At 42.4% G+C, this 22629-nt stretch overlaps 1 protein-coding gene across 1 annotated transcript in view; it reads right to left on the bottom strand.

Annotated features, from left to right (window-relative positions):
• Window positions 1-22629, bottom strand: part of LOC141124861 (vomeronasal type-2 receptor 26-like) — a 167204-nt gene that overhangs the window by 131583 nt on the left and 12992 nt on the right. The window lies entirely within an intron of this gene.

The raw sequence follows: 22629 nt of genomic DNA, 5'->3' as shown, positions 1-22629 counted from the left end.
TCTTCTCCCATTTGTTCATTCCAAAATCAACCTATTTTCAAACCAAATTATTTCTTTCTTTAAGAAAGGGGATGGGTGAAGGTGATAGGGGTGGGTGACGGTGCCAAAAAAAATTTAATCACACAATAGTGCTCAACACTACATGTAAATAGTGTCAAAATCACTTAAACGTTACATAAAATATGTTAACAAATCAGTATAATTAGAAAAAACTAAATTAAAATAAACAATGTGCAAAATTTTGTGCGTGTAACAGACAGCCCTTAAGGTAACTCAAATCTTCACAATCAGTCCATCAAACTTATCATTTCTCCATCATGCGAATAGTGACACCATATGTTCCACCACCAATGTGATTCAGTGACACCAACTCCCTATGGGATTGCACTCACCAGATCCTATTGCCTTTCATTCTCATGAAAAGGCAAAAGTGCTAGGGCGCATGCGCGGAGTCTGAGGAAGCAGACATGTCTCCTTAGAGCTCTGCTCCAGGGACAGACACACCGGAGAACCACGGGCTTCAGCGGTCAAACGAACGAAACGCGATTGTGTCCCTTACATCACAGGACCTTTCGGTACCGATATCATAGTTACATAGTTACATAGTTACATAGTAGGTGAGGTTGAAAAAAGACACAAGTCCATCAAGTCCAACCTATGTGTGTGATTATGTGTCAGTATTACATTGTATATCCCTGTATGTTGCGGTCATTCAGATGATTATCTAATAGTTTCTTGAAGCTATCAATGCTCCCCGCTGAGACCACCGCCTGTGGAAGGGAATTCCACATCCTTGCCGCTCTTACAGTAAAGAACCCTCTACGTAGTTTAAGGTTAAACCTCTTTTCTTCTAATTGTAATGAGTGGCCACGAGTCTTATTAAACTCTCTTCTGCGAAAAAGTTTTATCCCTATTGTGGGGTCACCAGTACAGTCCTGTACTGTCATGGTCCTTAAAGGCCAGAAAATTAATTTTAAAGCTGTTTCTAAAAAGGAAACCTCGTCCAGGCCATTATCCAAGATGGCGTCAGCTGCGCCCTCACAGCACAGTATACAGCGCAGCCTCAAGCCTCTGTCACACAGCTTAAAGTCACAGGAATATGCTGGTGAGTTTGACTCTGACACAGGGAGCTCAAAATCAGTAGTTCAATCGACTATGTTTTAACAATTTGAACATATGCTGCAAAAAACTCTTAAACAAACATCTGACCACATAACTGACAAGCTGACTAAGGAAATTAGAGAGCTGGGACAGAGAATATCTGAATTAGAAGTGCAGGTAGATGAAATTGAAAATCATACTTAACAATATACTTCTGAACTAGATAACCTTAAAGATGAGAATTTGTTGTTACAGTCCCATTTAGAGGACCAGGAAAACAGGGACCGTCGTTCTAATTTGAGAATCGGGGGATTCCTGAGTCTATTGTGGACTTACAGACTACTATGATAGCTCTCTTCCAGGAACTGCAACCTGGCATTCCTGATGAAAGGCTAGAGATGGACAGAGTACATAGAGCTCTAGCCCCACGCAAGACAAACGGTCCTCCCAGGGACATAATTGCTAAATTTCACTTCTTCCGCACTAAAGAGCAATTACATTCAGCAGCCAGAGGTAATAACAATCTTAATTTTTAAGGACACCAATATCAGCTCTTCGCAGACCTGTCTCCACTCACTGTTGCCAAGAGATGCACGTTAAAACCCCAATTGCAAGTACTTATTAGAAATCAAATTACATACAGTTGGAGATTCCCATTTTCGCTACGCTTCACCCATCTTGAACACAAATATGTGTGTCACTCTTCTGAGGAATTGCAAACAGTATTGCTAAAATAGGCCTTGTGGATCAAATTTCATCTAGGGGCCGCCTTCGCAGACACTCTGCTTCTAGATCCCCACAGCAACAACAGTCATCAGCTGGATCTGAAACGCCTGCTTCATCACATCAAAATCTTCATAAACATGGTAGATATGACAATCCAATATCGATTGCTACTGATTCTATGGACTGAGTGTATTTTACCATTTCATCCTATTTCTTGTCATTTTCCTCAATAGCCTTCTGAAATTTTGGCTAGAGGTAACATCAGTTAACAATTACTTACCTGGACTCTGGCTTATTGTTATGACTCCACTTTCATTGCTTTCTTGCAGGAAAATATATACTGTATTTATTGGCGTATAACACTCACTTTTTCACCATGAAAATTGGGTGCAAATAGTGCGTGTGTGTTATACGCCAATACTTCAGTTTTAGCTGCCTCGGAGGGGACATGGAGGGGGGGGGCAGGACGAGCACCGTCAGATTACATAAAGTGAGAATCTCCTGTTTACTTGGTGGCCTCTGTAATAGGAACTCCCGTCTCCTGGGCCTCCATTGGACCACTGTTCTGTCTATCATAGGAGATTCTCACTGTATGTAATCTGTATGTAATCTGTCGGTGCTCGTCCCGCCCCCCCCCTCCCTGTTCCCTCTGGGCTGCAGATGGGCATCGATCAGGCTGCACTGATGGCAATGGTGAGGCTTCTGCATTGATGGCAATGGTGAGGCTGCATTGATGTGGCCTGATGAGGCTGCATTGATGGCACTTGTGAGGCTGCAGATGGGCATTGATCAGGCTGCATTGATGGCAATGGTGAGGCTGCAGATGGGCACTGATCCTTATTTTGCTTCAAAGTTCCTTATTTAAAATTTAAGTTTTTTTCCTGAAACTTCCCTCTTAAAATGAATGTGCGTGTTATATGCCGATAAATACGGTATATATATTTTTTTTTTCATATATTTTATCTTTTTGTTTTTTTTTCCCTTCCCATAATCTTTACTTGCACAGGACTTTAGTGTCACTAGGAATCTGCTATTACATTAAAGTTCCTGTTTCTTCTTTTAATTTATGAATCTCAGCCTGGTTCAGTGTTCTCTTTATGTTTTTAAGGGACCTTTCACGGAAGCTCCCAGGAAAGTAATAGGAAATGGGACTCATCAAAATGAAGATGGTTCATATATTACATATTGGATAGTCTATGCAGTCCTGATGAACTGAAGTCAATTCCAGACTATTCTTTTTTTTACATAGTTTTTTTTTTTTAACTTGTTTTTTTCCCTACAGGTATTTCATTATGTTATTTTTGGCCACAAGTGGCCCTGATGAATTCATAGCGGTTTTGTTGTTATTTTGATGCTTTTTCTTTTTCTGGTTCTCACTGCACTATTACTTTTTGATTAGATATAGTGGTTCTCCGGTGCTGTCCTTCCTTTTGGAACATCTTGCAGCCTCTTATGTCACCCCCAGACCCCCACTTAAATTATGTGGGACTCTGATGGTGGCATTGGAGACTCTCAGGGATTTTTTGAATTTCCTCAGAGATGCTCCTGTACCCTATTGATAGCGTTTTATATGTTAACATTTCTTGCATCTAATAGGGTTGTTCATTTGGATTTTGTTTTTTCTCCCTCTCTCTCTTTCCTCTCTTTTCCTTCTCTCGGGTTGGTGGTTGCGGCTCATGGTTTGGGTTGTGTATTTCCTGACATAACTATTTTCTTTGACATGTTATGGCCCCCATAAATATATTGTCCTTGAATGTACACGGATTTAATATTCCACATAAGCGCACTAAGGCTCTGCGCTCCCTTGCCACCAAAAAAGCGCATATTTATTGTTTACAGGAAACTCATTTCATCAATAAGGCCTCTCCTAAATTTTTATCTGCCACATACCCACAATTCTATACAGCCTCAGCTGCTGTTAAGCAACGTGGTACACTTATCGGGTTTCATAGAACTATGCCATTTACTCTTGTATCCCAACTAAACGACCCTCTTTGACTAACAGGATATATTTCGGATACACCAGCAACAATTGTATCATACTATGCCCCTAATACACACCCAGAGGCTTTTCTATCACATCTTTTCCAAATTATTGATATGCACAAGTTTGGGACGACCATTTTATGTGGGGACTCGAATACTACTGTTTTTCCATATTTGTATAAATCTCCACCATCAGTTATTACAAATTCTAACAAATTATCCCTCCAATGCTTGCTAAGTATCCATGGTTTGGTAAACTCTTGGAGAGAACTTAACCCCACTAGTAGGCGCTTTTCTCACTACTCGTATCCATACAATTCTTTTTTGCGTATAGACCACATTTTGATCCTAGCTAGTATGCTCCCAGAGATGATTTCCTCTAAAATGATTCCCTTTTCTTGGACTGATCATTGTGCAATTGTCACCACCATAGCTTCTCCGATACCCAGGTCACAAGATACAACTTGGTGTATCAATGATTCGACACTAACCCACCCATCCCATCGCTTAGAGATAGAGGCAGCACTCACAGATTACCTTTCATTTAATGATAATGAAGATATATCAGCCCTTACTCTATGGGAAGCCCATAAAACTGTCATTCGTAGCAAACTTATACAACAGGCCACATCTCTTAAAAGAGAACATAAGATTTTATTTGCAAAGTAACTAGCTAGTTTTAATGCTAGTCATATGGCTTTTCAGTCTAATCCTAACGTTACTACAAATGCAAATTTAGATAATGCAGGTCTTGATTTAGACCTATTTTTAATTGACTCAGCAGATAAAGTCTTATGCAAAAAATATCACATTCAATATCTTAAGGCTAATAAACCTGACACGTTAATGGCATTCTTCAAAAAATACAACATACACAGACATCTATAAGACTGAAAACTTCTTGCGACTCTTTCACGAGTAATCCAGTTAAAATATTGGAGATTTTCCGTTCTAACCTGGCTAAACTGTATTCCGCTAACATTGACTTTGACAAATTTAAGGCAGATGACCTGTTCTCTGGTAATAATCTCCCTACTTTAGAACAAAAGCAATGTGATCTTCTTGAAAAACCTATTACAACTTTAGAAGTTCAAAACGCCATCAAATTCTTGAAACCCCATAAGAGACCAGGTCCAGACGGATTTTCGGCAACTTATTTTAAACAATTTATCGCCCCATTTCCCTCCTAAATTTAGATATCAAATTATTTGCCAAGATCATAGCGACACGATTGAATGCGATTATAGGTCAATTAATACATCATGATCAAACAGGTTTCATGCCCATGCGACAGGCGGGCGACAATATAAGACAAGCTCTCTTGCTTATCCATACTGCTAAAAAAAGAAAGATTCCGACATGCCTTATATCTTTAGATATTAGAAAAGCTTTCTTTTCAGTTTCCTGGCCATACATGCAATATATTCTGCAAAAATGGGGGTTTAAAAATCACTTTCTAACATGGGTTTTCTCTCTTTATGCTAATCCACAGGCCTATGTTAAATACACTGGTTATAAGTCAGCAAGATTCGACATTAGTAGAGGAACTAGGCAAGGTTGTCCTTTAGCCCCGTTGCTCTTTGCCTTACTTATAGAGCCCTTGGCACAATTAATCCATTCTAATCCGAATGTCAAAGGCATAGAGTTGGGTGGATACAAACACAAATTATGTCTCTTCGCTGATGACATCCTTATTTTCTTAACTCATCCACTTAATAGACCTTTTACATAAAGTTGAAGTAGTCTCTGGACTTTTTGTTAATCATAATAAATCTAACGTGCTAAATGTTTCTTAACACAAGTGGAATTTCTCCAAGCTAAGTCCTCATTACCATTCAACTGGGTATCGCATCATCTTCCATATTTGGGAATACAAATCACAAACTCATTAACCGGTTCAATACAGGGCAATTTCACCCCCTTCCTTCCCAGGCCAATTTTTAGTTTTCAGCGCTGTCGCACTTTAAACGTCAATTGCGCGGTCGTGCGACATTGTACCCAAAAAAAATTGACGTCCTTTTTTCACCACAAATAGAGCTTTCTTTTGGTGGTATTTGATCGCCTCTGCGGTTTTTATTTTTTGTGCTATAAACAAAAGAAGAGCGACAATTTTGAAAAAAACACAATATTTTTTACTTTTTGCTATAATAAATATCCCAATTTTTTTTTTAAAAAACACATTTTTTCCTCAGTTTTGGCCGATACTCATTCTTCTACATATTTTTGGTAAAAAAAATCGCAATAAGCGTATATTGATTGGTTTGCGCAAAAGTTATAGCGTCTACAAAATACGGGATAGATTTATGACATTTTTTAAAAAAAAATATTTTTTAATTTTTTTAGCGGCGATCGTGATTTTTTTTTGGTGACTGCGACATTATGGCAGACACATCGGACACTTTTGACACATTTTTGGGACCAATCACATTTATACAGCGATCAATGCTATAAAATTGCATTGATTACTGTGTAAATGTGACAGGCAGTGAAGGGGTTAACCACTAGGGGGCGGGGAGGGGTTAAGTATGTTTCCTAGGGAATGATTCTAACTGAAGGGGGAGGGGACGCACAAGGGGAGGAGACTGATCAGTGTTCCTCCGTTCTGGGAACACAGATCGCTCTCCTCAGAGCTGACAGGCTGTGGATCTGTGTGTTTACACACACAGATCCACATGCCGGCCCGGTTAACGGGCAATCGCGGGTGCCCGGCGGACATCGCGGCCGCCGGGCACACGCACCGGGTCCCGAGGAACGCGGCGCGCGCGCCCCCTAGACGGCCGGGAATCCCAGGACGTCATATGACGTCCACCCAGGATGGGAGATCCCATCTGTGGACGTCATATGACTATACGCGGGTATTGAAGTGGTTAACAGATCTTTTTTCAACCAACTGCTTACCACTTCTAAAATAAATTACCGGTTTATTGAAGCAATGGTCTTCTCTTTCCTTGTCTTGGTTTGGGCGGATTAATGCCATTAAGATGTCAATTCTACTGAAATATCCTTTACCTATTTAGGGTACTCCCCATTCCAATACCTTCATACTTCTTACGTCTTACACAGCGCAGAATTATGTCATTTATTTGGGGCAGCAATAAACCCCATATCCCTAAATCTACATTGTTCCTTACTAAATTGAAGGGCGGATTAGGGTTACTAAATTTTTCTTCCTACTATTACGCAGCACAACTACCCCAATTGCCTAAATACCATTCCACTATGGAAACTCCTCTATGGGTTGCTGTCGAATCTGTTGATATTGACCCCATCTCTGTGGCTAACATGTTATGGCTCCAGCCTAAAGATAGAGTACATATATCTAATCCTATTACCAAGCATTGTTTGGCTATTTGGCACAAATTTAAAAGTTCGCACAATCTTCCTCACATAACCCCCTCCTTTCCTTCATTAAAAACCCAGCTTTCTACCCAGCTTGGAAATTCCCGATGTCATTCACAGCTTGGTCCTCTACTAACTTAATCAGATTGCATAATTTAGTTTCCAACAACTCATTATACACATTTTCTGAATTATGTGAAACTTTTGGACTTTCCAGAACTGAAATTTTTCGATATCTACAAATTAAATTTTTTTATACACCCTTTATTAGGACAGGTTCTCCATTCAACCAGATGTCGCAATTTGAGGGCATTTGTAAGAGCAACCCACACATTAGAGGCCTGATTTCACTCCTATATCGACACATTAGTATGACCTCTAATGAAACACTACCCTCATATACTGTCAAATGGTCGCAAGATATGGATCGCACTTTTGACTAGGGATGAGCTTTGAGTTTGAGTCAAACTCATGTTCGACTCGAACATTGGCTGTTCGCCAGTTCGCCGAACAGCGAACAATTTGGGGTGTTCTCGGCAAATTTGAAAGCCGTTTAAAAGTCTATGGGAAAAGTCAAAAGTGCTAATTTTAAAGGCTTATATGCATGCATTAAAAATGTCCTTTTTTTTCGGGAGCAGTGATTTTAATAATGCTTAAAGTAAAACAATAAAAGTGTAATATTCCTTTAAATTTCGTACCTGGGGGGTGTCTATAATATGCCTGTAAAGGGGCGCATTTTTCCCGTGTTTAGAACAGTCTGACAGCAAAATGACATTTCAAAGGAAAAAAAGTCATTCAAAACTACTCGCGGCTATTAATGAATTGTCGGTCTGACAATACACATAAAATTTCATTGATAAAATCTGCATGGGATTTCCCCACAGGGGAACCCCGAACCAAAATTTTAAAAAAATGCTTGGGGGTCCCCCTAAATTCCATACCAGGCACTTCAGGTCTGGTATGGATATTAAGGGGAACCCCGTGCCAAAATAAAATAAAAAAAATGGTGTGGGGGTCCCCCTCAAAATCCATACCAGACCCTTCAGGTCTGGTATGGATTTTAAGGGGAACCCTGCGCCAAAATTAAAAAAAAAATGATGTGGGGTCCCCCCAAAAATCTATACCAGACCCTTATCCGAGCACACAACCTGGCAGGCCACAGGAAAAGAGAGGGGATGAGAGAGCGCCCCCCCTCCTGAACCGTACCAGGCCACATGCCCTCAACATTGGGAGGGTGCTTTGAGGTAGCCCCTCAAAGCACCTTGTCCCCATGTTGATGAGGACAAGGGCCTCATCCCCACAACCCTTGGCCGGTGATTGTGGGGGTCTTCGGGCGGGGGGCTTATCGGAATCTGGAAGCCCCCTTTAACAACGGGACCCCCAGATCCCGTCCCCCCTGTGTGAAATGGTAATGGGGTACAAAAGTGGCACTTACTTTACATTTTTTCTCATATGTAGATTAAAGCTTGTGTTGCTCACTTTTGGTTCTGTTAACCACTTCAGCCCCGGAAGGATTTACCACCTTCCTGAACAGAGCACTTTTTACAATTTAGCACTGCGTCGCTTTAACTGCTAATTGCACGGTCATGCAATGCTGTACCCAAACGAAATTTGCGTCTTTTTCTTCCCACAAATAGAGCATTCTTTTGATGGTATTTGACTACCTCTGCGGTTTTTATTTTTTGCGCTATAAACGGAAAAAAGACCGAAAATTTTGAAAAAAAAATACATTTTCTAATTTTTGTTATAAAAAAAATCCAATAAACTCAATTTTAGTCATACATTTAGGCCAAAATGTATTCGGCCACATGTCTTTGGTAAAAAAAATGTCAATAAGCGTATATTTATTGATTTGCGCGAAAGTTATAGCGTCTACAAACTAGGGTACATTTTCTGTAATTTACACAGCTTTTAGTTTATGACTGCCTATGTCATTTCTTGAGGTGCTAAAATGGCAGGGCAGTACAAACCCCCCAAAATGACCCCATTTTGGAAAGTAGACACCCCAAGGAAATTGCTAAGAGGCATGTTGAGCCCATTGAATATTAATTTTTTTGTCCCAAGTGATTGAATAATGACAAAAAAAAAAAATTACAAAAAGTTGTCACTAAATTATATATTGCTCACACAGGCCATATGTGGAATTGCACCCCAAAATACATTCAGCTGCTTCTCCTGAGTACGGGGATACCACATGTGTGGGACTTTTTGGGAGCCTAGCCGCGTACGGGGCCCCGAAAACCAATCACCGCCTTCAGGATTTCTAAGGGCGTAAATTTTTTATTTCATTCCTCACTACCTATCACAGTTTTGAAGGCCATAAAATGCCCAGATGGCAAACCCCCCCCAAATGACCCCATTTTGGAAAGTAGACACCCTAAGCTATTTGCTGATAAGCATGTTGAGTCCATGGAATATTTTATATTTTGACACAAGTTGCGGGAAAGTGACACATTTTTTTAAATTTTTTTTGCACAAAGTTGTCACTAAATGATATATTGCTCACACAGGCCATGGGCATATGTGGAATTGCAGCCCAAAATACATTTAGCTGCTTCTCCTGAGTATGGGGATACCACATGTGTGGGACTTTTTGGGAGCCTAACCGTGTACGGGACCCCAAAAACCAATCACCGCCTTCAGGATTCCTAATGCCCCGTACACATGGTCGGATTTTCCGATGGAAAATGTGTGATAAGACCTTGTTGTCGGAAATTCCGACCGTGTGTAGGCTCCATCACACATTTTCCATCGGATTTTCCGACACACAAAGTTTGAGAGCAGGCTATAAAATTTTCCGACAACAAAATCCGTTGTTGGAAATTCCGATTGTGTGTACACAAATCCGACGGACAAAGTGCCACGCATGCTCAGAATAAATAAAGAGATGAAAGCTATTGGTCACTGCCCCGTTTATAGTCCCGACGTACGTGTTTTACGTCACCGCGTTCAGATTGATCAGATTTTCCGACAACTTTGTGTGACCGTGTGTATGCAAGACAAGTTTGAGCCAACATCTGTAGGAAAAAATCCTAGGATTTTGTTGTCGGAATGACCAAACAAAGTCCGACCGTGTGTACGGGGCATAAGGGTGTAAATTTTTGATTTCACTGCCTATCACAGTTTCGGAGGCCATGGAGTGCCCAGGTGGTACAACCCCCCCCCAAATGACCCCATTTTGGAAAGTAGACACCCCAAGCTATTTGCTGAGAGGCATGGTGAGTATTTTGCAGCTCTCATTTGTTTTTGAAAATGAAGAAAGACAAGAAAAAAAAATTTTTTTTCTTTTTTCAATTTTCAAAACTTTGTGACAAAAAGTGAGGTCTGCAAAATACTCACTATACCTCTCAGCAAATAGCTTGGGGTGTCTACTTTCCAAAATGGGGTCATTTGGGGGGGTTTTGTGCCACCTGGGCATTCCATGGCCTCCGAAACTGTGATAGGCAGTAAAGAGTGAAATCAAAAATTTACGCTCTTAGAAAGCCTGAAGGCGGTGCTTGGTTTTCGGGGTCCCGTGCGCGGCTAGGCTCCCAAAAAGTCTCACACATGTGGTATCCCCGTAATCAGGAGAAGCAACAGAATGTATTTTGGGGTGTAATTTCACATATTCCCATGGCATGTTTGAGCAATATATCATTTAGTGACAACTTTGTGCAAAAAAAAAAAAATTGTCTTTTTCCCGCAACTTGTGTCACAATATAAAATATTCCATGGACTCGACATGCCTCTCAGCAAATAGTTTGGGGTGTCTACTTTCCAAAATGGGGTCATTTGGGGGGGTTTGAACTGTCCTGGCATTTTATGCACAACATTTAGAAGCTTATGTCACACATCACCCACTCTTCTAACCACTTGAAGACAAAGCCCTTTCTGACACTTTTTGTTTACATGAAAAATTTTTTTTTTTTGCAAGAAAATTACTTTGAACCCCCAAACATTATATATTTTTTTAAAGCAAATGCCCTACAGATTAAAATGGTGGGTGTTTCAGTTTTTATTTTCACACAGTATTTGCGCAGCGATTTTTCAAATGCATTTTTTTTTTTGTACAAATGGGTTTATTGAACAGAAATATCAACATATCAGTACAGGTAAATAATGAAAGACACATTATGTGAACATACTGAAACAGCTTATGACATCACAGACATAATAGTGAACGACATTAGGATTTGTATCAGATCTCCAGAACACAATTGGCTTCTTGTGGTAACAACAATGAATATTTCTATATCGAGATATTAGATTCCTCCACTGTTATAAAACTAAATGCCAAATTGTATATAATAATAGTGGTGAGAACTATAAATAGAAATGATTATGTTTGAAATACAACAAATTATAATGAAAAAATATATAGATAAAAATATTTCCAACTTGACTCACAATATGTGTCAATGGCCCACAAAACATATCTTGTGGGCTATAAAAACTGAGTAAAAAGAAAGGAAAAAAGAAAAGGTGACAAGGGGAAGGACCAGAGAGAGAATGAAACAGAAGGATAGGTTATAAGAAAAAAATATAGGTAGTTGCAAAAGAAGAAAAAAGGAGAAGGGGGAAATCCACGGGGTGGGGAGGGTGGAGCTGTGCTAGAGAGAGAGTAAGTTGGAATCAAACCGAGATGGTTTGGCTGCCAAACTCTGAGAAATTTATCATGTGTATCAGATGCCACGGCCGTCAGTTTCTCATTAACCATAATATCATTTACCCAATTTTTGACAGCCTCGAAACTGAGAGCCGGGGTCTTCCAAGCAATTGCTATGGTTAATTTAGTTGCAGTAAAGATATGGGATGCCAGATGGCGTTCTGGCCTTAATAATTCAGCTATCGGTTTTCCCATTATAGCTTCAAAAGGATCCCTCTTTATATTAGTATTGAAGAGGTTACGAAGCAATGCATAAAATCTGACCCATAGCCTACAAGAGTACATTTTTGGAGCATTTGGAGATTGAGATGGTCATGATCTGCCAGTCCTCCGGGTCCAATCTCCTCCCCAACTCCGCCTCCCATTGAAGGTTATAGGGTCTCAGGGGTGGTCTCTTGGAGCCTATTATAGCCGTATATATTAAGGAAATCAAACCCGAGTACTGGGGCCGCGATCTGCAAATGCTTTCAAATGGAGTTAAGGTATAGGGGATTGGTTGATATTTTATCAGAGATTGGAGGAAGTGTCGAATTTGTATGTAACTATAGTGTTCCCTAAGGGGAATGTCATGGGAAGAACGTAAAGCTGCGAATGATATGATTTTGGTAGGAGTGAACATAGAGTGGACATCAGTGAAGCCATTTTCAGTCCACCACGAAAATTGCAATGGATTATCGCATCCAGGTGGGAATAATGGGCATTGGAGAAGGCGCAGTAGGGGAAGATGGGGAGAGACCAAACCCACAGAATATTTGACTGAGTCTCATGCACGCAGAGAATGGGCTAAACATGGGCCTATAGTGGTTGGGCGGTGGGCTTGAGGGAGCCAAGGAAGGGAGGCCAATGGTATCGGATCTGAATCGACCATATCAATAGTGGCCCATAGTGGCATTTGCTGTTTCTCATGGAGGTGGGATAGTGGGGCAATAGTCGCTGCCGTATAGTAAGCTTGAAGGTTGGGCACCGAGAGGCCCCCATTAATCCTACATGCATACAGCACCTGTCTCTTAATTCTAGGTTTTATTGAACCCCAAATGAATTGCATAATTTTCTGTTGATTTATAGGAAGAATATGGGAAGGGACCTGAACCGGTAAGACCCGAAAATAGTAAAGCAACTTTGGGAGATACATCATATGAATGGTTGCAATCCTCCCGAACCACGACAGTGGAAGGGCGGCCCAGGAGGATAGCAGGGCTGATAGTTTGCGAAATAGTAAAGGATAGTTGGCCTGGTATAAAGCTGAGTAATTGGAAGTGAGCCGAATCCCAAGGTAGGGTAATGCTTCCATCCACTGGAAAGGGAATGTGGATTGTAGGGCTTGCAATTCTGAGGTGGAGAGATTGATTGACATTGCTCTGGATTTGGTGGGATTGACTGCTAGACCGAGAAGGTGGCAAAGGTATCTAGGAGTGAAAGCAGATTCGGGAGGGAAATCCTTGGTTTAGTGATGGTCAGAAGGATGTCATCCGCAATAGTGATAACTTATGTGAGGTGCCTGCCACCTCAACTCCTGCTATATCCGGATGAGATTGTATGGCCTCTGCTAGGGGTTCCAGTGCCAAAATAAATAAAAGTCGGGAGAGTGGGCAGCCTTGACGGGTACCCCTTGTGATGGGAAAAATGCTTGACTCAAACCCACAGTATTTCACTTTAGCTTGAGGAGAATCATATATAGCGGAAACCCACCTTGTGAAGGAGGCCCCGAAACCATAGCGTTTAATTACCTGTATCAAGTAGGGCCACGATAGAGTGTCAAAAGCTTTCTTGATATCTAATGACAAAAACATTGTTTCTAGGGATCTATTGTGTACGATGTGTTGGATTTGGAGGAGGCGGCATCACTAGCCTGCCTTCTTGGGACAAAGCCCACATGATCCTTTTTTATTAAATGTGGTAAAAAGGAGTTGAGGCGATTGGCTAAGATTTTGGTTAAAATTTTCATGTTGATGTTGATTAGTGAGATTGGCCGGAAATTAGCCCATGATGAGTGGTCTCTGTCAGGTTTAGGGATCATGACAACATTGGCGGTGAGCAAATTAGACGTGAATGGGTGGCCTTCCTTGACTGAATTATACATATTTGTTAGGTGGGGGGTTATAACATCTGCTGTTTTCCGGTAGTAAAGTGCTGTAAATCCATCAGGGCCCGGTCTTTTACCCACCTTCAATTCTTTGATACACTGAAGGACTTCCGAGACTTGTATGTCCCGGTCCATCAGGGATGTATGGGCTTCAGACAAGGAAGGTAGAGATAGATTGGTCAAATAGGTTCTGGGTCATGAGCGGGAGGAAGGTCAGGTGCAGAATATAATTTAGTAAGACGATACCGAAACTCCTCCAGTACTCGTTGTGGGTTACCAGTAAGAGTATTGTGGCGGGTACGTAATGTAATGGGAGCAAATTTAGGGACAAGTGTACGCAGTTTATTTGCCAACATTGCATTTGGTTTATTGCATTTGGCATACCATTTTTGTCGGGTTCATCGCAACGTGCGTTCCGCTTCGTCTGTCAAGCATAAGTCAAGCTCTGTACGGGCCTTATCTAAAAGTTTACGATTAGCTGAGGAGGGGAATTGTTTAAAGGTTTTTGCTATTGTTTCCAATTTATCCTCCAGGTCACGGCGTACCCGTTCCATTTCTTTGTATGACAAAAGGGAGTCATTCATTACCCAAGAGGAAAATTGTGGTTTACAAAGTAGAGATTTGCACACCGTAAGAATAGAGTCGTGATCCGACCATGGAACCGACAATATGGAGCTGGAGTATATTAAAGGAAGGTGTTTGCGGAGAACGAACATATGATCAATCCTGGAATGGGAATGATGGGGGTGGGAATAGTGGGTGTAGTCTCTGCCCATAGGATGGAGTTCCCTCCAAACATCTACTAAATCATGTTGCTGCAGTGAATGAAATGAATTGAAATGCTTTATCTGCGGGGGCAGGGGTTTTGTGGTCTGAGGGGTAGTTGTCTAAGGAAGGATTCAATACCACATTAGAGTCTCCCGCCAAAAGTACTGTGCCTCGCTGGTGAGAGCTCAACAAGGCGCAGACATGGGTCAGAAAAGGTCCCAGGTTTTTGTTCGGGCATAATAGGTCATAATCGTAACCTCTGAGTCTTGGATGTTTCCTTGGAGAATTAGGTACCTGCCATTTGGGTCTGCTGTCTGTTTACTGCAAGTAAATGTGACCGATTTGTGTAGGGCAATCATGACACCCCTCTGTTTAGTAGGGGCATTGGCCAGGAAAACATGGGGATAATCCGCCGCAAAATATTTGGGGTAGGAGGAGGAAGCAAAATGAGTTTCCTGCAGACAAGCGATATCTATTTTTTGTTGTTTAAGGTATTTGAAAATCTTGACCCTTTTCTGAGGGGAATTCATGCCCTGGACATTCAAGGACAACCAATTTATTATCATTTAAGTGGGGGGGGGGACTCCTGTACAGTGTTCCAGCCGAGCACCCCGTGGACTGAGAAAGGGGAGAGAAGAGAGAAAAAAGAAAAAGGCCAAGGAGAGGGAATAAGAAGAGAAGCAAGACATAAAAGATAAGTGTATTGAGGAGAGCTCGAAAGAGAGCAAACCTTAAGAGTATAATTGCTACACTTTGTGGGTTGTATGACCCACAGGTGGGTGGGAGTTTAGCCAAGACAACCGTCTCAGCCAAGTGCCAACACATAAGGGGGAGCAGTGGTCCGACTGAACCACCGGCCTATGTCATAACATTGTAAACTTTTGAATAAAGTTATACACAGAATCTGAAAAGATTCAAATAAACCATTTAGCTAGAACCAGCACCCTTGCAGCCATCTCACAAATAGGGCGGCCATTTTTGGGTGTTAAATGATAACTCCGGGGCAAAGGACTAAAGTCAAATCAAAGTGCAAATAAATCAAGGGGGGGGGGCATTTCCACTAGTTCCCATGTGATTTGGGAAAAGAACTGACGAGATAACTACAATCCTTGGTTGTGGCATGTGAGCTGGTATGAAAGAGAAAAAAAACTCAGGAATCATAAAAATGAAAACCAAGAACCTTCAACCATTCGCAGACTTAAGGAAACATTGGGCCTGTAGATCCCTCAAAGCCTGGGACCCTGGCTGAGAGCGTTGTGAGGATTGTCGCGGAAGAAGAGGAAGATGACGACGTTACCGGTTGGGAGACAGTCCAACTGCAGATCCCGGAAGTGTCTTTTCAGGTCAGCTGAGGAAGTAGCGTGAAATTGGCGGCCCAAGTGGGAGAAGGAGAGCTTGAAGGGTAATCCCCATCTATATTTGATCTCGTGGGATTGAAGGACCTGGAGATAGGGTTTAAGGCCTCGTCGTCTGGCTATGGTGACCGGAGACAGGTTTGCAAACAACTGAAGAGAATTACCTTGAAAAGAGAGGTCAGGTTGGTTTCTTGCCACTTGCAGAAGCTTTTTTTTAGTACGGTAGTAATAAAATTTAATGATAACATCCCTCAGAGGGCCTTCTGAGGGTTTGGGTGCCAGGGACCTGTGAATTCGGTTGGATTCAAGCCTCTCCACTGGGATCTTAGGGGCCAATTCTTGAAAAAAGGCAGTGGCAGTGCCATGCAGATCTGTAATGAGCTCCGGGATACCGCGTAAGCGTAAATTGTCCCTGCGGGCCCTATTTTCAGCATCCTCCAATTTATCTTTCAGGGTCTCAATCTCGGTGGTCAATTTGTCAACCTCCTCCTCATGGCCCTCAAGGACCGTGGTAGCCAGGTCCATGCGTTGTTCTAGCTGATTGGTAAGGTGGCCTATCTCTTTAAGGCCCCTTACCAGGTCCGAGGAGAGCTTGCGGGACGCTACTGTGATCTCGTCCCTCACAATGCTGCGGAACTTGTCCAGCAAAGTGTCTGGGTCGGTGGGGACAAGGCTCCTCAAGTCTGTGGGGAACTGGTGCATGCTGTCCACTGGAGACGCCGGGTCCTCAGCAGAAAGCTGTGTGGCGTCGTCTGACTCCGGAGGCTCAGGCGCCATCTTAGATTTCCCCCTGCCAGGGCCTGAAGAGATTTTGTGGGCTTTTGGGTTTGTTCTTTGCGGGTCGGTACATTACTGATCGGTGCTCTAGGTGTTCCGGAACCCTGGGAGAGGTGAGGGCTGTATCCCCACTCTTTCTGTGCTGCCGCTGGCCGGTTATTAAGTTCCATTGGTGCGGAGCAGTGGAGTCAGGTGGCCATCTCCGTTGCTCGCGCGCATGCGCCCCCTCTCTTTCAAACGCATTTTTTGGGGAAAAAACACACTTTTTTCAATTTTAATGCACTAAAACACACTATATTGCCCAAATGTTTGATGAAATAAAAAAGATGATCTTAGGCCGAGTACATGGATACCAAACATGACATGCTTTAAAATTAAATTGCGCACAAACGTGCAGTGGCAACAAAATAAATACATTTTTAAAAGCCTTTAAAAGCCTTTACAGGTTACCACTTTAGATTTACAGAGGAGGTCTACTGCTAAAATTACTACCCTCGATCTGACCTTCGCGTTGATACCTAACATGCATGGTGCAATTGCTGTTTACATTTGACGCCAGACCGACGCTTGTGTTCGCCTTAGCGCGAGAGCAGGGAGGGACAGGGGTGCTTTTTTTTTTTCCTTTATTATTTTTTGCTTTTTTATCTTATTTTTAAACTGTTCCTTTCATTTTTTTTTTTTTTTATCATTTTTATTGTTATCCCAGGGAATGTAAATATCCCCTATGATAGCAATAGGTAGTGACAGGTACTCTTTTTTGAAAAAAATTGGGGTCTATGAGACCCTAGATCTCTCCTCTGCCCTCAAAGCATCTGACCACACCAAGATCGGTGTGATAAAATGCTTTCCCAATTTCCCAATGGCGCTGTTTACATCCGGCGAAATCTAAGTCATGAAATGCTCGTAGCTTCCGGTTTCTTAGGCCATAGAGATGTTTGGAGCCACTCTGGTCTCTGATCAGCTCTGTGGTCAGCTGGCTGAATCACCGGCTGCATTCTCAGGTTCCCTGTTGGGACAGGAGAGCCAGAGAAAAACATGGAAGACAGTGGGGGGGGGATACCCTCCCACTGCTTGTAAAAGCAGTCTAAAGGCTAATTAGCTGCTAGGATTGCTTTTACATGAAAGCCGACTGCTGGCTGAAAAGAATGATACTAAGATGATACCTAAACCATCATTCTGGTATAACCACTAAAAGTCGTGAACTGCGTACCTGAAGACAAAAAAATGGTTAACAATAAAACACAGTAAACGGTAAAGTATAAAAAATTGCATACCTGAAAAGCAAACATGATAAAACATAATAACAAGAACAATAAAACATTGCAGAATAGAATACAGTAAAAAAGAGCAGAACAATAGAGAGAGAATAGAAAATGACAACTATTTTTTTTTTATTTTATATATTTTTTAGTTTTTTTTTTTTTTTTTTTTACACTTTTTTTTATAACTGTAACTTTTATAACTGTAACTGGTTCCAGGTACGGGTCTCTCAAAATGCGATGGCATCTTGGGAGACCCTGTGAAAGTGTGTCTAGTCTGTACCCTACGCTAATACTCAACTAGTGCATGGTAGTGTTCAAAACATTCACCAATGCAAAGACCAGGATTGTCAGGAAAGGAGGGACAATAATAGCGGGTGTCACGCAATATATCTGCGCTTGCTGCAGGCACGACATCTTTTTGGGGGGGTTCATTGGGTAGGGATGTTAAGGAGGACATAAAGAAAATGCCTCTCATGCAGCCGACTGCATTTGGTTGGAACAAAAGGAAAAAAGGGGGGTTTTGGGACTTTAAATGAGACATGCAGCTAGGAAGGGAACACAACATAGTACTAGAAAGAATATCTAATGAGTGTACCATATATGCGACCGCATCGTGTTGCATAGTAACAAGTTAGTGGACAGTCAAGTATAATAAATCAAGGAAGCTTTATTGGATGGTCAAATACATAGTATTAAAACGTCATATAACAGCATGATGGTATGGCAGCCTATTATAGTCATAATGGTACCATAATACACTGTCATCAGACTACTATTTGCATGTAGCTGCATCATAATATCAGTAATGTCTGATGAGTGGACCATATTGGTGACAAAATAGCCTGCATATACACATAATCATATAGTAAAACATACAAGTACATGTTCCATAAAGCTGATCCAGAATAACAAAGTAACCCAGCAACAAAGCAGCACGATGTGGATCGCAATGGTGAGGTAAAAATTGGATTCAAGCTAATAGTTGTGTGTCTTCACAGTATCATAATGATAATTGGTGTAATCCAAACGGCATAATAACAAATTACAACCTTATAGGGAGGTTGTTAATGTGAATAGCATCTAAAAGCTTGACGCGTTTCATGGATCTTTCCAATCTTCAGGAGCAGATGCAACGTAGCTATCTATAAAAAAGATATAAATATAGGGAGATGTTTAGGGGTTGACCACAGGACAGGCAAGAGAAGGTTTTTTGTAATAAGATCTTAAAGTAGCAGTGGTAGCTTTGGACCATAGTAAATTACTTACAAAAAACCTATGTGGGTGGGTGGAGGGCATCGAGGGTGTGAACCTGTCAGGGATGTATATGTACACAATCCCGGGAGCTGAGGCGGCACCTAGAGGGCAACTGGTGTTTGTGAAGAGCTTAAAACGTTGTGACCGCATGTTCATAACCTATAAAAAATAAATATAAAATTGCTAAATGTGACTGTGTAATAGGGCAAAGGTGAGATAAAATAATTATCATTGAATGAATATAAGTGGATACCAACGTGAACCAAAGAGTATAGAAGTTATGATGTTTTGAAATGTAGGGGGACAAAAGAGAGAGTGGATATGTACAGGTAGATAATAATGTAATGACCATTCCAAGGAAAAAGTAGTAAAAAGAGGTAAAGTTTCAATAGGTAAGCCTATACCAAAAACAAAGGGGGGGGGAGGGTATTGGTAGCCGCAATAGTAAAGGTAAAACGTAGCCATAATAATACCTGTGAATCCCCAGACACCAAATGACATCTGAATAGCCACCGGTAGGAAGTGTTTTCAGGGAATGTGTGTCTAGCTAGGAAGAGCAAGTATCCCAGAAAGCCACCAATAGGTACCCGCCAACGCCACGTGGGCGACTAAATAGAGAAGGGAGCCAGCCGTCAGAGCCGAACACGAAACCGCCCCGCAGCTGGCGCTTCTTATAGACGCTTGGATGTAGAACGCAACAGTGTCAGCATGATGCCGTCCAAGAACGACGTCACATGCAAGGCACTGGGGGCGTGGCATCGATGCGTGGTAGGACAACTGCCCCAACCCTCGCGTCACATGGACGAGGGGGGGAAGGGGAGGGTTCACAGCACGCATTGCAGCTCCCGGGATTGCGAACCCCGGCAGGCAACAACACTCAGAGGCCGACCACACCCCCTCCACAGGGTATTGTCTGCAGGGGTGTGAAAGCGAATCAGGTTTAAAAATAATGATAATGGTCAAAGATAAGTGCCTGTCCCTGGAGAGGCCCCAAAAATAGAACTATAACAAAAAAATATATTTTAAATCATATAGGTACTGATAATGGAAGATGCCAAAATGATAAGAATTATTATAATGAAAAAACATAAGATCCTATCCACAATATAATTAAAACCTTAATAAAATAAGAAACAAAAAAAATAGCAAGCCTATATAGCACTTACACTGGATATCACCATTGTATATAATATACATAAGGTAGCATGCATGTATCCATCCCTGGTCATTTGAAAACGAGAAAACTAGCTAAATGGGACTTTAAATGAGGACATTTGAGAAATAGTACCTCCATCCCCAAAATGTATACAACAAAAGGAAAAAAGGGGGGTTTTGGGACTAGGGATGAGCTTCGAGTTCGAGTCGAACTCATGTTCGACTCGAACATTGGCTGTTCGCAAGTTCGCCGAACAGCGAACAATTTGGGGTGTTCGCGGCAAATTCGAATGCCGCGGAACACCCTTTAAAAGTCTATGGGAGAAATCAAAAGTGCTAATTTTAAAGGCTAATATGCAAGTTATTGTCATAAAAAGTGTTTGGGGACCTGGGTCCTGCCCCAGGGGACATGGATCAATGCAAAAAAAAGTTTTAAAAACGGCCGTTTTTTCAGGAGCAGTGATTTTAATAATGCTTAAAGTCAATCAATAAAAGTGTAATATCCCTTTAAATTTCGTACCTGGGGGGTGTCTATAGTATGCCTGTAAAGGGGCGCATGTTTCCTGTGTTTAGAATAGTCTGACAGCAAAATGACATTTTGAAGGAAAAAACTCATTTAAAACTACCCGCGGCTATTGCATTGCCGACAATACACATAGAAGTTCATTGATAAAAACGGCATGGGAATTCCCCAAAGGGGAACCCCGAACCAAGATTAAAAAAAAAAAATGACGTGGGAGTCCCCCTAAATTCCATACCAGGCCCTTCAAGTCTGATATGGATATTAAGGGGAACCCCGGCCAAAATTAAAAAAAAAAAATGACGTGGGGTTCCCCCTAAATTCCATATCAGACCCTTCAGGTCTGGTATGGATTTTAAGGGGAGCCCCGCGCCAAAAAAAAAAAAAAAAAAACGGCGTGGGGTCCCCCCAAAAATCCATACCAGACCCTTATCCGAGCACGCAACCTGGCAGGCCGCAGGAAAAGAGGGGGGACGAGAGTGCGCCCCCCCTCCTGAACTGTACCAGGCCACATGCCCTCAACATTGGGAGGGTGCTTTGGGGTAGCCCCCCAAAACACCTTGTCCCCATGTTGATGAGGACAAGGGCCTCATCCCCACAACCCTGGCCGGTGGTTGTGGGGGTCTGCGGGCGGGGGGCTTATCGGAATCTGGAAGCCCCCTTTAACAAGGGGACCCCCAGATCCCGGCCCCCCCCGTGTGAAATGGTAAGAGGGTTCTTACCCCTACCATTTCACTAAAAAACTGTTAAAAATGTTAAAAATGACAAGAGACAGTTTTTGACAATTCCTTTATTTAAATGCTTCTTCTTTCTTCTATCTTCCTTCATCTTCTGGTTCTTCTGGTTCTTCTGGCTCTTCTGGTTCTTCCTCCGGCGTTCTCGTCCAGCATCTCCTCCGAGGCGTCTTCTATCTTCTTCTCCTCGGGCCGCTCTGCACCCATGGCATTGGGGGGAGGCTCCCGCTCTTCTCTTCTTCTTTTCTTCTCTTCTTCTCTTCTTCTCTTCTTCTCTTCTTCATTTTCTTCTCCGGGCTGCTCCGCAATCCATGCTGGCATGGAGGGAGGCTCCCGCTGTGTGACGGCGCTCCTCGTCTGACAGTTCTTAAACAACGGGGGGCGGGGCCACCCGGTGACCCCACCCCCCTCTGACGCACGGTGACTTGACGGGACTTCCCTGTGACGTCACGGGGAATGCCACAGGGAAGTCCCGTCATGTCCCGTGCGTAAGAGGGGGGCGGGGTCACCGGGTGGCCCCGCCCCCGTTATTTAAGAACTGTCAGACGAGGAGCGCCGTCACACAGCGGGAGCCTCCCTCCATGCCAGCATGGACTGCAGAGCGGCCCGGAGAAGAAAATGAAGAAGAGAAGAAGAGAAGAAAAGAAGAAGAGAAGAGCGGGAGCCTCCCCCCATGCCATGGGTGCGGAGCGGCCCGTGGAGAAGAAGATAGAAGACGCCGCGGAGGAGATGCTGGACGAGAACGCCGGAGGAAGAACCAGAAGAGCCAGAAGAACCAGAAGATGAAGGAAGATAGAAGAAAGAAGAAGCATTTAAATAAAGGAATTGTCAAAAACTGTCTCTTGTCATTTTTAACATTTTTGACACTTTTTTCGTGAAATGGTACCCCCTTACCATTTCACACAGGGGGGGGGCCGGGATCTG

This window comes from Aquarana catesbeiana, linkage group LG01 (assembly GCF_042186555.1).
Source record: "Aquarana catesbeiana isolate 2022-GZ linkage group LG01, ASM4218655v1, whole genome shotgun sequence".
Classification (NCBI taxonomy): domain Eukaryota; kingdom Metazoa; phylum Chordata; class Amphibia; order Anura; family Ranidae; genus Aquarana; species Aquarana catesbeiana.
The sequence above is the reverse complement of the archived record's forward strand: the minus strand, read 5'-3'. Positions and strand labels throughout refer to the sequence as shown.